Raw genomic sequence first — 12,042 nt, 5'->3', positions numbered from 1 at the left:
TGGCCCTTAAGCAAGGACACAGATCTAGTATGGAGGCTGGACCGAGACAACAGAGAACCCCCAGCCCACATCCTCTACTCCTACCCCAAGACTAGCAAGTACTGAGAACAGGCAACAGCAGTCTCTTAGCGGACAGAAGCCAAAGTGTAGAGAGAACCCGCTGAGGCACACAAGGCAGGCCTAAGGTTGAGGGTGAAGCAGAAACACGGGGGAACACCTTCCAGTGAATCAGCCTGTGCCCTCTGCAGAGGTAACACCGAATTTGGAAACGGAAGGAAGGTGAAGCCTGAGGTGCACTGGAAGTAACCATAGCAATAACTACTCATAGCAACAGAGATAAAGGATGCCTTCAATGGGCTCATCAGTAGATATCAGAGCACCACTGAGGAACATTCGGTAAACTTGAAGATAGGTCAGCAGAAATCAGCCAAACTCTAAGAGAAAAAAGAAGAAACGGAACTGAGCATCCAATAGCTGTATAATGACATCGGTGTAGTACAAGGCAGTAGTTTCTCGATCTAGCAAAAAAAAAAAAAAGAAAAAGAAAAAGATGACGAAAGTAGTATTTGCTACCATTTGTCCATCTAACTTTGCCCTTCAGAATGCTGTGTTCTATTAACTGTTTTTTCCTTAACTCTGCAGGTCAGCCCTCCCACTGTTCCCTGCTGAACCTGCCACTCATTACCGTAACTGTGCCCCCCTGGCTCCTGATGGTTAAGTGCTGCCTCTCCTGGCTTCTACTGCCTTGGGGTCCAATCACTTTCCCCACACCACCCCTTGCTGTCAGTGAACTCAGGTCCACAGTGGCATTCTCACAGCAGCCCTAGACCTTGAAGGGGAATTGCCAGGGAGCTTCTCAGTGAGGCTGGTGCCTTTCTCACCAGCAATTTCTTCGGCTTTGGTAAATGATGGATCCTCTAGGCCCTTCCATGACATATAATTACCTGGTATGTTTTCTGGACTTTATACTACATCCAATCTAGCATGCCCACTTATTAAAAACCTGCCTTTCAGGCTGGGCGCAGTGGCTCACACCTGTAACCCCAGCACTTTGGGAGGCTGAGGCAGGTGGATTACGAGGTCAGGAGTTCTAGACTACCCTGACCAACATGGTGAAACCCCGTCTCTAATAAAAATACAAAAAATAGCTGGGCGTGGTGGCAGGCACCTGTAATCCCAGCTACTTGGGAGGGTGAGGCAGGGGATCATCTGAACTCAGGAGGCGGAGGTTGCAGTAGGCTGAGATCGCACCATTGCACTCCAGTGTGGGCAACAGGGCGAGACTCCATCTCAAAACAAAAAACAAACAACAACAAAAACTCTGTCTTTCATGGCACTTCTGGCCTCCTGACATCTCTTAATGGGGACCATTTCTTTTTCCCTGATGCTAGGACCCATCCCAGTACAACTCAACCTGTACCATCAAAAGATACCAATGGTGAAAGGTCAGAAGCAGAAGAGAGTCACCCCATTAAAAGCCATGATACCAGCTTAGTGTAGTGGCTCACGCTTGTAATCCCAGCACTTTGGAAGGCCAAGGCTTCCAAAGGCAAGCGGATCACCTGAGGTCAGGAGTTCAAGACCAGCCTGGCCAACATGGTGAAACCCCGACTCTACTAAAAATACAAATATTAGCCAGGCATGGTGGCATGCACCTGTAATCCCAGCTACTCAAGAGACTGAGGCAGGAGAATTGCTTGAACCTGGAACACAGAGGTTGCAGTGAGCTGAGATCACGCCACTGCACTCCAGCCTGGGCAACAGAGCTAGACTCTGTCTCAAAAAAAAAAAAAAAGAAAAGAAAAATTAGCCAGGCACGGTGGCACACACCTATAATTCTAGCTACTTGGGAGGCTGAGCCAGGAGAATTCCTTGAACCTGGGAGGCAGAGGTTGCAGTGAGCCGAGATCGCGCCACTGCACTCCAGCCTAGGCAACAGGGCGAGACTCCGTCTCAAAAGAAAAAAAAAAGTTATGATACCTTGTCCAGTTTCTGGACCTGAGTCAACTTTGGACATAGAACTATTTACTGGAGGAGAGGCCAGATCCTCCAGGGAAAGATTCTGCACCACCAAAGCAAACATGCACTGTCGTGAATTCCCCAGACCATTCCCAAAGGGACCAATGATCATTTACTCAAGAAACTATACAGTGGGGGAAAGGGGAGCACCAAGACATTTCACAAGCTGTTAGATCTAAGGTCCAAGTTGGCACTGACACCAAGAGATCCAAAATGTCCTGAGGCCCCTGTGTTAGAAAGGGGGCGTGCATGGGAGTGAGATGATAAATGGCGCCCTGAGGTGTGGCTCACGGTGCATGAGCTGGTTGGGTCCAGAAATACACCTAGTGGTCATTTTCCTAGTCCCTGAGTATGAAATTGGAATAGACACACTTAGTTGCTGGCACAACCCTCACATTGCCTCCTTGGTCTGTTGTATAGGAGCCAAATGGAAGTGGCTACTCACCCCCAGCCACGGCCAAGACATATCAAAACCAATATCCCATATGGGAAGGGATGGCAGAAATCAGTGCCGCCCTTAAAAACCTAACAGAATGCAGGGGCCATGGTCCCTATCGTATTTCCATTGAATTCACTCACCTGCCACTATAAAACCCAGATGGAATGTGGAGGATGACAGTGAACTTCCACAAACTCAACCAAATAGTGACCCCAATTATAGCCACTCTGCCACCTCAGGTACATGGTAAGCAGCAACTGATAGAGCAAATGTACATTTTCTATCCCTATTAGGAAAAAAAAATTAAAGACCGTTTAGATTCACATGGACAAAAGTTTACATGTACAGCTTCCGCTTCACGCCATCTGGAAATCCAGCAGCAAATCACACTGGTCCACTTTATCAATAACATCGTCAATCAAGAAAATGATGAGACAAGTCTCAACCATTTTAGATGTGCCAAAGTTAAGGACACGTGCCCAGGAGACAGACATCTTTCTCTGAAGATGATTTTTGAGGGCTCCAAATTTAAAGGGGAAAGCGCAGGATATCGAGAAGTACACAATTTTCAGGTAAGGGGGTGGGTAGGAAAAAATAGTCATGCCTTTGTCTGGCTCCATGAATCTGCATTTTTTATATAAGATGACATAAACAAATGGGGCAGAAGAAAAACGTAGGGAATCCGCATTCCACATAACACGGACAAAATGGGGCAGGGGAACAATCAGATATGCATTTGTGTGTGGTGGGCCTGGGTGACTGCACCTGTAGAGATAAGCTATCACTTTGCATTGCTCATCAGGAATTTCCTTGTGAGCAAAATACGGGCGAGGCGTGTAGCTTTTCATCTTGTAGCCATCTCATTTAGGAACCAAAAGGGGGAGGCAGGTTTGCATGACCCAGTTCTCAGCTTGATTTTTCCCTTTGGCTAAATGAGTTTGGGGTCCCAAAATTTAATTTCGTTTCATAACATCATGCTAACAGAACCAGGAGAAGAGGCTTCTTCTCCGCAAGGCTAGAATGTTCAAAGCCTTGGTAAGACATATCTGATCCAGAGGGTGGGAGGTAAAACTTTGGAAGAATTCAGGGGCTTTTCCATGTCAGTAAATTTTTAGAAGTTCACTGGTCTAGGCAATGACAAGACACTTCCTCAGAAGTAAAGAATAAAGTACTGCATCTTGCACTTCCCATAACAGAAGGGAGCACAGTACCTGGTTGGCTTCAACAGGTTTTGGGGCAGCTTATTCCACACCTAAAGATAATGCTCTGATTCATATGCTAGGAGGCACCAAAGGCTGCGTGAACACTGGGGTCCTTGCATCCAAGGACCAGCAGGCAAGAATAGTCACCATCTTAGCAGAAGTAATTGAACTTGATCAGCAGAATAAAGTAGGGCTGTATGCAATGGGGATGTACGTGGAAGAACAGGTTTAGCATACGATGAGAAACTCAGGCGTCTCCTGGTATTCTCTCGTCCAATTTTTACAGTAAATGGAAAGGGCAGCAACTCCAGCCTAAGAAGGGTATGGTATCCAGGGGCTCAGACCTCCAGGAACGAGGGTTTCCAGAGTATCCATGTATCCATGACTGACTGTCCCAGGGTATAAAGGCCTGGCTGCTCATCCCCAACAGGGACAACTTTGAAGCACCATCTCCTCTGCAAAGCCTCGCACACAGCAGAAAGGCTGAGGCATCGCTTGAGACTGCAGCACTACTTGACTCGTCCACTCCTGTCCGCTCCTTCCCCACCCCCTTGCACAGGTATGATGCCACAAGCACTCCATAAACCTGCTGCCCACTCATCTCCATCTCAGCTTCCCTGAGAACCAATCTAGAACAAATTACATATATATTTCAAGGTAATCATTTTCCATCAAATGAAACAATACGTGTCAAGTTGTCTGGGCATCGCCTGAAACACAGTAGGCCTTCAATATATAAACATGAGAAATGGTCTCCAGGAAATCCTAAAGCCCAGGATTATACATATATTCTGTATGTTAGGTGAGAGAGAGAAAATTTCTGAGACACAGAAGATAGGAAGCATTTATTGTATTTATTTATTTATTTACTATTTTAGAGACAGGGTCTTGCTCTGTCATCCAAGCTGGAGTGCGGTGGTGCCATCATAGCTCACTCACTGTAGCCTCAAACTCCTGGGGCTCAAGCGATCCTCCTGCCTCAGCCACCAGAGTAGCTGGGACTACAAGCACATGCCATGCATCTAGCTTTGAGTTTTTTAGAGATGGGGTCTTGGCTGGGCACGGTGGCTCACGCCTATAACCCCAGCACTTTGGGAGGCTGAGGCAGGCAGATCACTTGAGCCCAGGAGTTTCAGACCAGCCTGGGCAACATGGCAAAACCCGATCCCTACAAAAAATACAGAAAATTAGCTGGGTACAGTGGCACATGCCTGTGGTCCTAATTTCTGGGGAGGCTAAGGTGGGAGGATCACTTGAACTCTGGAGGTGGAGGTTCCAGTGAGCTGAGATTGCACCACTGTACTCCAGCCTGGGTGACAGAGCGAGACCCTGTCTATAGAGAAAGAGACAGAGACAGAGACAGAGAGAGAAAGAGAGAGATATGGTGGGGGGGAAAGGGAGGGTCTTGTTATGTTGCCCAGGTTGGCCTCTAACTCCTGACTTCAAGCGATCCTCCTGCCTTCGCCTCCTGTGTAGCTGGGATTATAGGTGTGAGCCACTACACCTGACTCTGGAAGCATGTGTTTTACAAGCATTCTCAGCTGGGCATGGTGGCTCATGCCTGTGATCCCAGAACTTTGGGAGGCTGGGGTAGGAAGACCGCTTAAGGTTCAAGACCAGCCTGGGCAACACGGTGAAACCCTGTCTCTACAAAAGATTTTTAAAAATTAGCCAGGTACAGTAGCGCACGCCTGTAGTTCTAGGTGGAAGGATCTGTTGTGCCCAGGCGTTCAAGGCTGCAGTGAGCTACGAGGGCCCTACTGCACTCCACCATGGGTGACAGAGTGAGATCCTGTATCTAATTAAATAAAAATTAAAAAAAATAAAAGTATTCTCAATTCCGCTAAAAGGTCAGTGCAACAATCCAAATGTTCATTATACATACCATATTCCTATTTTAAATTGATTATAAAAGGCATAAAAACTTTATAACTGCATCTGAAAGGTAAAGTAAGGAACAAATACTAAACACAGTATTTTAAAATTCTGGTATTCTGATTTTTACCAAAGAACACTAGGGGGCACTAATGTACCAAGAAAAGCCCAAACGTCCCTCAAGAGTTGGGGAACTGCATTATTTTTTTGTTTGTTCTTTTTTTTTTTTTTTTTTTGAGACAGAGTTTCACTCTTGTCACCCAGGCTGGAGTGCAATGGCGCGATCTCGGCTCACTGAAACCTCCACCTCCCGGGTTCAAGTGATTCTCCTGCCTCAGCCTCCTGAAGTAGCTGGGATTACAGGTGCCCGCCACCAGGCCCAGCTAATTTTTTTGTATTTTTAGTAGAGACAGGATTTCACCATGTTGGCCAGGCTGGTCTTGAAGTCCTGACCTCAGGTGATCCACCCACCTTGGCCTCCCACAGTGCTGGGATTACAGGCGTGAGCTACCGTGCCAGGCTGGTGAGCTGCATTTTTAAAATATTCCAGGGGATAAGAGTTTAAAGTGCTTTATAATAAGCCAGATCCCTTTTCAACTCAACATTCTATTTACTGAATCACAGGATCATAAGATATTTTAAAATTATCTTCATGGTAAATGATCACATAGGAATGAGAGAAATTGATTCTTTTCATGAGAATTAGAAATTAAACTCTTTGCACAATTCGGTCATGCTTAGATATCGAGCACATACATTTTTTAATGTTTCCTACATAACACAATCACGTAACTTCAGCTAAATGTTATTTTCTAAGACAAGAGATAACAAAATACAGCAGATGTTCAAACAACACCGTTTCATTCAACATCATTTCATTGCAATGTTCACAAGAAAAAAAAATCGATTCTTGGAGGGGGCCAATGTCTGTGTGGAGTTTACATGTTCTCGTGTCTGCGTGGGTATCTCAGGTACTCTGTTTTCTTCTCACCTCCTAAAGATGTGCGTATCAGGCGAACAGGCATGTCTGAACTGTCCCAGTGTGAGTGTGGGTGCGTATGTGAGTGGCCCTGTGACCCTCTCCAGGCCTGGATCCCCCTGTGCTCCCTGAGCTGCCGGGATAGGTTCCAGCCACCCTCACACCTGAACTGGAATAAATGGGTAAATAATTATCTTGTTTTTACTAATTTTTCTAAATGTATGAATAGTTCACATTTATTTCAATGTTTAATATCGGAAGTGTTTGCTCTTCATTTAGAAGTGTGGTAATTTGCTTTTCTTTTTTGACACAGAGTGTCACTCAGCTGCCCAGGCTGGAGTGTGGTGGCGCAATTGCGGCTCACTGCAGCCTCAACTTCCTGGGCTCAAGTGATCCTCCCATTTCAGCCTCCCGGGTAGTTGGGACTACAGATGCATGCTACCACATCTGGCTAATTTTTGATTTTGTAGAAGTGAGGTCTCCCTATGTTGCCCAAGCTGGTCTTGAACTCCTGGGCTCAAGCAGTCCACCTGTCTCAGCGCCCCAAAGTGCTGGCATTACAGGCATGTGCCACTATGCCTGGCGGTCTTTTTTTTGTGACTAGAACTATTCTGTAGGAACTTAGCTCTTGTTTATATGCATTGGCCTATGGTAAAGTTGGTTTCCTTATACATCGTTTATCCAAAAGTTAGTTTCCAAAAATCTATCATTGACATTAAGTGAGGACTTACTATATATATGCTGATATTCATGTCAAACTGAGGCCCAATTTAGCATGGTCTCACGTTCAAAGTTCAAGAAAATAGGAAAAATGGCCAAATATGTAAAGAGCTGAACACAGATGAATGAACTTATTTGATCTAGGTAATTACAGAGATGGGAGGTAAAACTTACCTTGTGCTCATGGGGACACAAAAAACAAGACAGGATAATTCCTTGCTAGCAAGATTAATGCAACTTAGTAGCAGAGTTAAGACACAGATTACAGGCTGGGTGCAGTGGCTCCCTCCTGTAACCCCAGCACTTTGAGATTGAGAGCACTTGAGGTCAGGAGTTCGAGACCAGCCTGGCCAATATGGTGAAACCCTGTCTCTACTAAAAATACAAACTATAGTGGCACACGCCTGTAATTCCAGGTACTCAGGAGGCTGAGGCAGGAGAATCACTTGAACCCGAGAGGCGGAGATTTCAGTGAACCGATATCGTGCCACTGCACTCCAGCCTGGGTGACAATGGGAGACTCCATCTCAAAAAAAAAAAAAAGACATAGACAAAAATAACACTAATACAAGGTAGAAGACGAATGAAAGTGCTGTACTGTGCCCAGGAAACCTGGAAGAGTATCGTTTCCTTCCAGCTGCAAGATGTTAGGAAAGAATTTATGGATATTACATTTGAGCAGCACTTTGAATGGGTAAATCTGGGCCACGTAGTAATAGATGACAATAGAATTTTCTTAGGTATATAGAAAAGAATGAGCAATACAAGACTATAAAGGGAAACAGCAAGTAGTTCACGTAGTCAGGCAAATCGAGCCATCTGCAGCTCATATTTGAAACCCCACAAAGTCAAGCATAGAAATTAACCACAAACTTTATTGTTTATTATAAAAGGTTCTTTTTTCTCAGCTTGAGTTAAGACTCTATATCTGGTTCACAAGTATCAATTTATGAACAAATAGACAAGAGTGGTATAAAACGTACTAATTCAAACATGCTTAGCACATACAGAATTGACTCACGGTAACGTATTAAAAGTTAAATCTCGTCATTAGGATAATGAAAAGTGTGAAACGATATAATAATTCGTTCTTTAACTTGTGATAAATTCACATAAAGCTTCTAATCATGTGCTTACGAAATAACCTTTAGGTATCATGTTGGACTATGGTCAACAACTAGAATATACAAGAAATACACTATGTAATAGTTAATTTTGCATATCATTTAAATAATGAAAAAAATTAATATGGGGTAAAGCAACTTTTAGCTATGAAAGGATAAGAGAACTGTTATCCTGAAAAAATGAGCATAAAGCTGGACAAAATTGTCAAAACTAACCATTTTGTGGTGCTGGATATCCATTAAAGAAACAAACTGAGAGGCAGTTACTCCAGAGGAATGGCAGGAACTTGGAGGAAGAACACTGGGAGTCTTTAGCTTTCTAGCCACAGGCTATTAGTCCTCCCCACCTCCCCAAACAAGTCTGACCAGGGCAGGCCTGGCAGTGAAACCCAGCAGTTTTGCTGCCAGAGGGAAATGACTTGATTTAAAACAAAAGGCAAAAACCCAGTAAAAGTAGCAAATACAGCAGAAAACAAATGAGAACACCTACATGCTTGCTAGCATGAGGCTGCTTTTTCTATTAGAGTGTATTAGCTTTCTACCGCTGCTATAACAAATGACCACAAACTTGGTGGCTTAAAACAACAGAAAGAAATGTGTTACATCACAGTTCTGTATTTGAGAAGTCCAGAATAGGTCTTGCTGGGAAAAATCAAGGTGTTGCAAGGGCTCTAGGGGAGAATTCATTTCCTTGCTTTTCCCGTTGCTAGAGGCTGTCCACATTCCTTGGCTCACAGCCCCCTTTCCTCCAGTTTCTAAGGCAGAAACACTGTATCTCTCTGACGATTCTCTCATAAGCACATTTCCCTCTTATTACACTTCTATTTCTTTTTTTCTTTTCTCTTTTTTTTGGCGGTGGGGGGATGGAATCTCACTCTGTTGCCCAGGCTGGAATGCAGTGGCACAATCTTGGCTCACTGCAACCTCCGTCTCCTGGGTTCAAGTGATTCTCCTGCCTCAGCCTCCCGAGTAGCTGGAATTACAGGAGTATGCCACCATGTCCAGCTATTTCTTTTCTTTTCCCTTCCTTCCTTTCTATCTTTCTTTCTTTCTTATAGGGTCTCCCTGTGTCACCCAGGCTAGAGTGCAGTGGTGAAATCATGGCTCACTTCAGCCTCAACCTCTCCGGCTCAAGTACTCCTCCAACCTCAGCCTCCTGAGCAGTTGGGACTACAGATGCACACCACCACACCAGGCAATTTTTTTTTTTTTTTTTTTTTTTAGAGACGGGGTTCTCCCTATGTTGCCCAGGCTGGTCTCAAACTCCTGTGCTCAAGTGATCCTTCCACCCTGGCCTCCCAAAGTGCTGAGACTACAGGCGTGAGCCACTGTGTTCAGCCTCTCTTATACTTCTAAGGACACCTGTGATTACATTGGGCCCACCGAGATAATCCAAAATAATTTTCCTACCTTAAGGTTAGCTGATGAGCAATCTCAACTCCATCTGCAACTTTAACTTCCCCTTGCTGTGTAACCTAACCTACTTACGAGTTTTGGAGGATTAGGATGTGGATGTCTTTGGAGGGCCACGATTCTGCCTACCACACAGGCAAGTGGCAAAACAGCCTAAAACTTAACGAGACAACCCTGAAAACAAAAGAACTGGAGTAGGAGTAGGTAAGCTTCCCAGGTACCCCAGGCTGCTGGGAAACTCCACACATCTGCAGGAGAAAGGAGAGGGGGCCTTGCAAAAGTCAGAGCAGAGGAAGAAGCAGGAAATGCCTGGACTCTGAAAGCACTCTCCAGCCTACACATAGATCCAGGGCAGAGCACAGAAGCCTAAGAGGATTGAGTAATGGAGCCCATTGCTGCCCAAATACAGGCTCACCACTAGGCTACACAGATGCAGGCATGAATCCTAAAATACTATGCTGAAAGCCAGGCACAGTTGTGCATGCCTACAGTCCCAGCTACTCAAGAGGCTGAGGTAGGAAGATCACTTCAGCTCAGGAGCTCAAGTCCAGCTTAGGCAATATAGTGAGTGAGACTTTTCTCTAAAACAAACAAACAAATTTTATTTATTTATTTATTTATTTATTTTTTTTTAACTCAGCAGAGGTATTAGCTGGCCAGACTCACTCCAGATTCCATAGATTAAAGCCAGGCTGGTTAATACATTTAAGAAAAGGACTGCAAGATCTCTATGTTGAAACCTTCAGGCCAGGAGTGGTGGCTCATGCCTGTAGTCCCAACACTCTGAGAGGCCAAGGTGGGTGGCCCAGGAGTTTGAGACCAGCCTGGGCAACATGAAGAAACCCCATCTCTACTAAAAATACAACAAATTAGCCAGGTATGGTGGCACACACCTGTAGTCCCAGCTTCTCAGGAGGCTGAGATGGGAAGATCACCTGAGCCTGGGAGGTGGAGGCTGCAGTGAGCCGAGACTGTGCCACTGCCCTGCAGCCTGGGTGAAAGAGCGAGACCCTGTCTCAAAAAAAAAAAAAAAAAAAAAAAAATCCAGAAACATTTAAATTACGGTCAATTAATTTCCAATAAAGGTATCTAGGCAATACAATGCAAAAAGATAGTCTTTTCAATAAAACTTGAACAGATAACAAAAGGTGGTGTATCCAAACAGTGGAATATTCAGCCATAAAAAAGACCAAACTACTGATACATACTACAGCATGGATGAACCTGAACAACATTATGCTAAATTAAAGAAGCCAGACACAAAAGTTTGTATGATACTATTTACAAGAAATGTTTAGGCCAAGTGTGGTGGCTCACGCTTGTAATCCTAGCATTTTGGGAGGCCAAGGTGGGTGGATCATCTGAGGTCAGGAGTTCGAGACCAGCCTGGCCAATATGGTGAAACCCCATCTCAACTAAAAATCTAAAATTAGCTGGGCATGGTGGCAGGTGCCTGTAATCCCAGCTACTTGGGAGGCTGAGGCAGGAGAATCGCTTGAACCCGAGAGACAGAAGTTGCAGTGAACCAAGATCACACCACTGCACTCCAACCTGGGCGACAGAACAAGACTCAGTCAAAAAAAAAAAAAAAAAAAAAAAAAAGTTTAGGAAAGGCAAATACCTAATATCTAGAGAAAGGAAACAATTCAGTGGTACCCTGGGGCATGGGAAAGGAGAAGGGGATGAATATAAACAGGCATGAGGAAACTTCTGGGGTGACAGAAATGTTCTAAAACTGGATTTTGATGATGTTGCACAACTGTGTAAATCTATAAAAATCACTAAAATGCACACTTACAATATGTGATCAAAGTATGCTTTTCCTCTGCTCTCCCACCACAGCAAGTAATACTGAAGACTTCTGTGACCAAATGTGGGTGGGGACAGTTCTCCCCACCACCAAGCAAGCAATTAGTTCTGCAGCAAACACCAACTATGTGTCCTTCAATTCAATTCCGACACTATCTACCCAGAGACAGCATCAATCCCACAGGTGAGGGCTCAGTCCCAGCACTTCTCCCCACCCCTCAGACACCAGCTGCAAGTCCAGACCTCCAGATCTTCTGATTGATGGTCTTTAAGTTAGGGTTCCCACGACTCCCTGTTTGGGTTCCATTAATTTGCTAGAGCAGCCCACAGAACTCAGGAAAACACGTTTACCGGTTTATTATAAAGGATATTACAAAGGATACAGATGAAGAGATGCATAGGGCAAGGCATGGAGGAAGGACACAGAGCACCCATGCCCTCCCTGGGGCGCGATCGTTCAAG

At 44.8% G+C, this 12,042-nt stretch overlaps 1 protein-coding gene across 2 annotated transcripts in view; it reads right to left on the bottom strand.

Annotated features, from left to right (window-relative positions):
- OSBPL1A (oxysterol binding protein like 1A) overlaps window positions 1-12,042 on the bottom strand; it is a 233,523-nt gene that overhangs the window by 190,071 nt on the left and 31,410 nt on the right. The gene's annotated exons all lie outside the window — the stretch shown is intronic.

Source organism: Hylobates moloch, unplaced genomic scaffold (genome assembly GCF_009828535.3).
Source record: "Hylobates moloch isolate HMO894 unplaced genomic scaffold, HMol_V3 SCAFFOLD_5, whole genome shotgun sequence".
In the NCBI taxonomy this organism is placed as follows: Eukaryota; Metazoa; Chordata; class Mammalia; order Primates; family Hylobatidae; genus Hylobates; species Hylobates moloch.
This window is presented reverse-complemented; position numbering and strand designations above follow the sequence as displayed.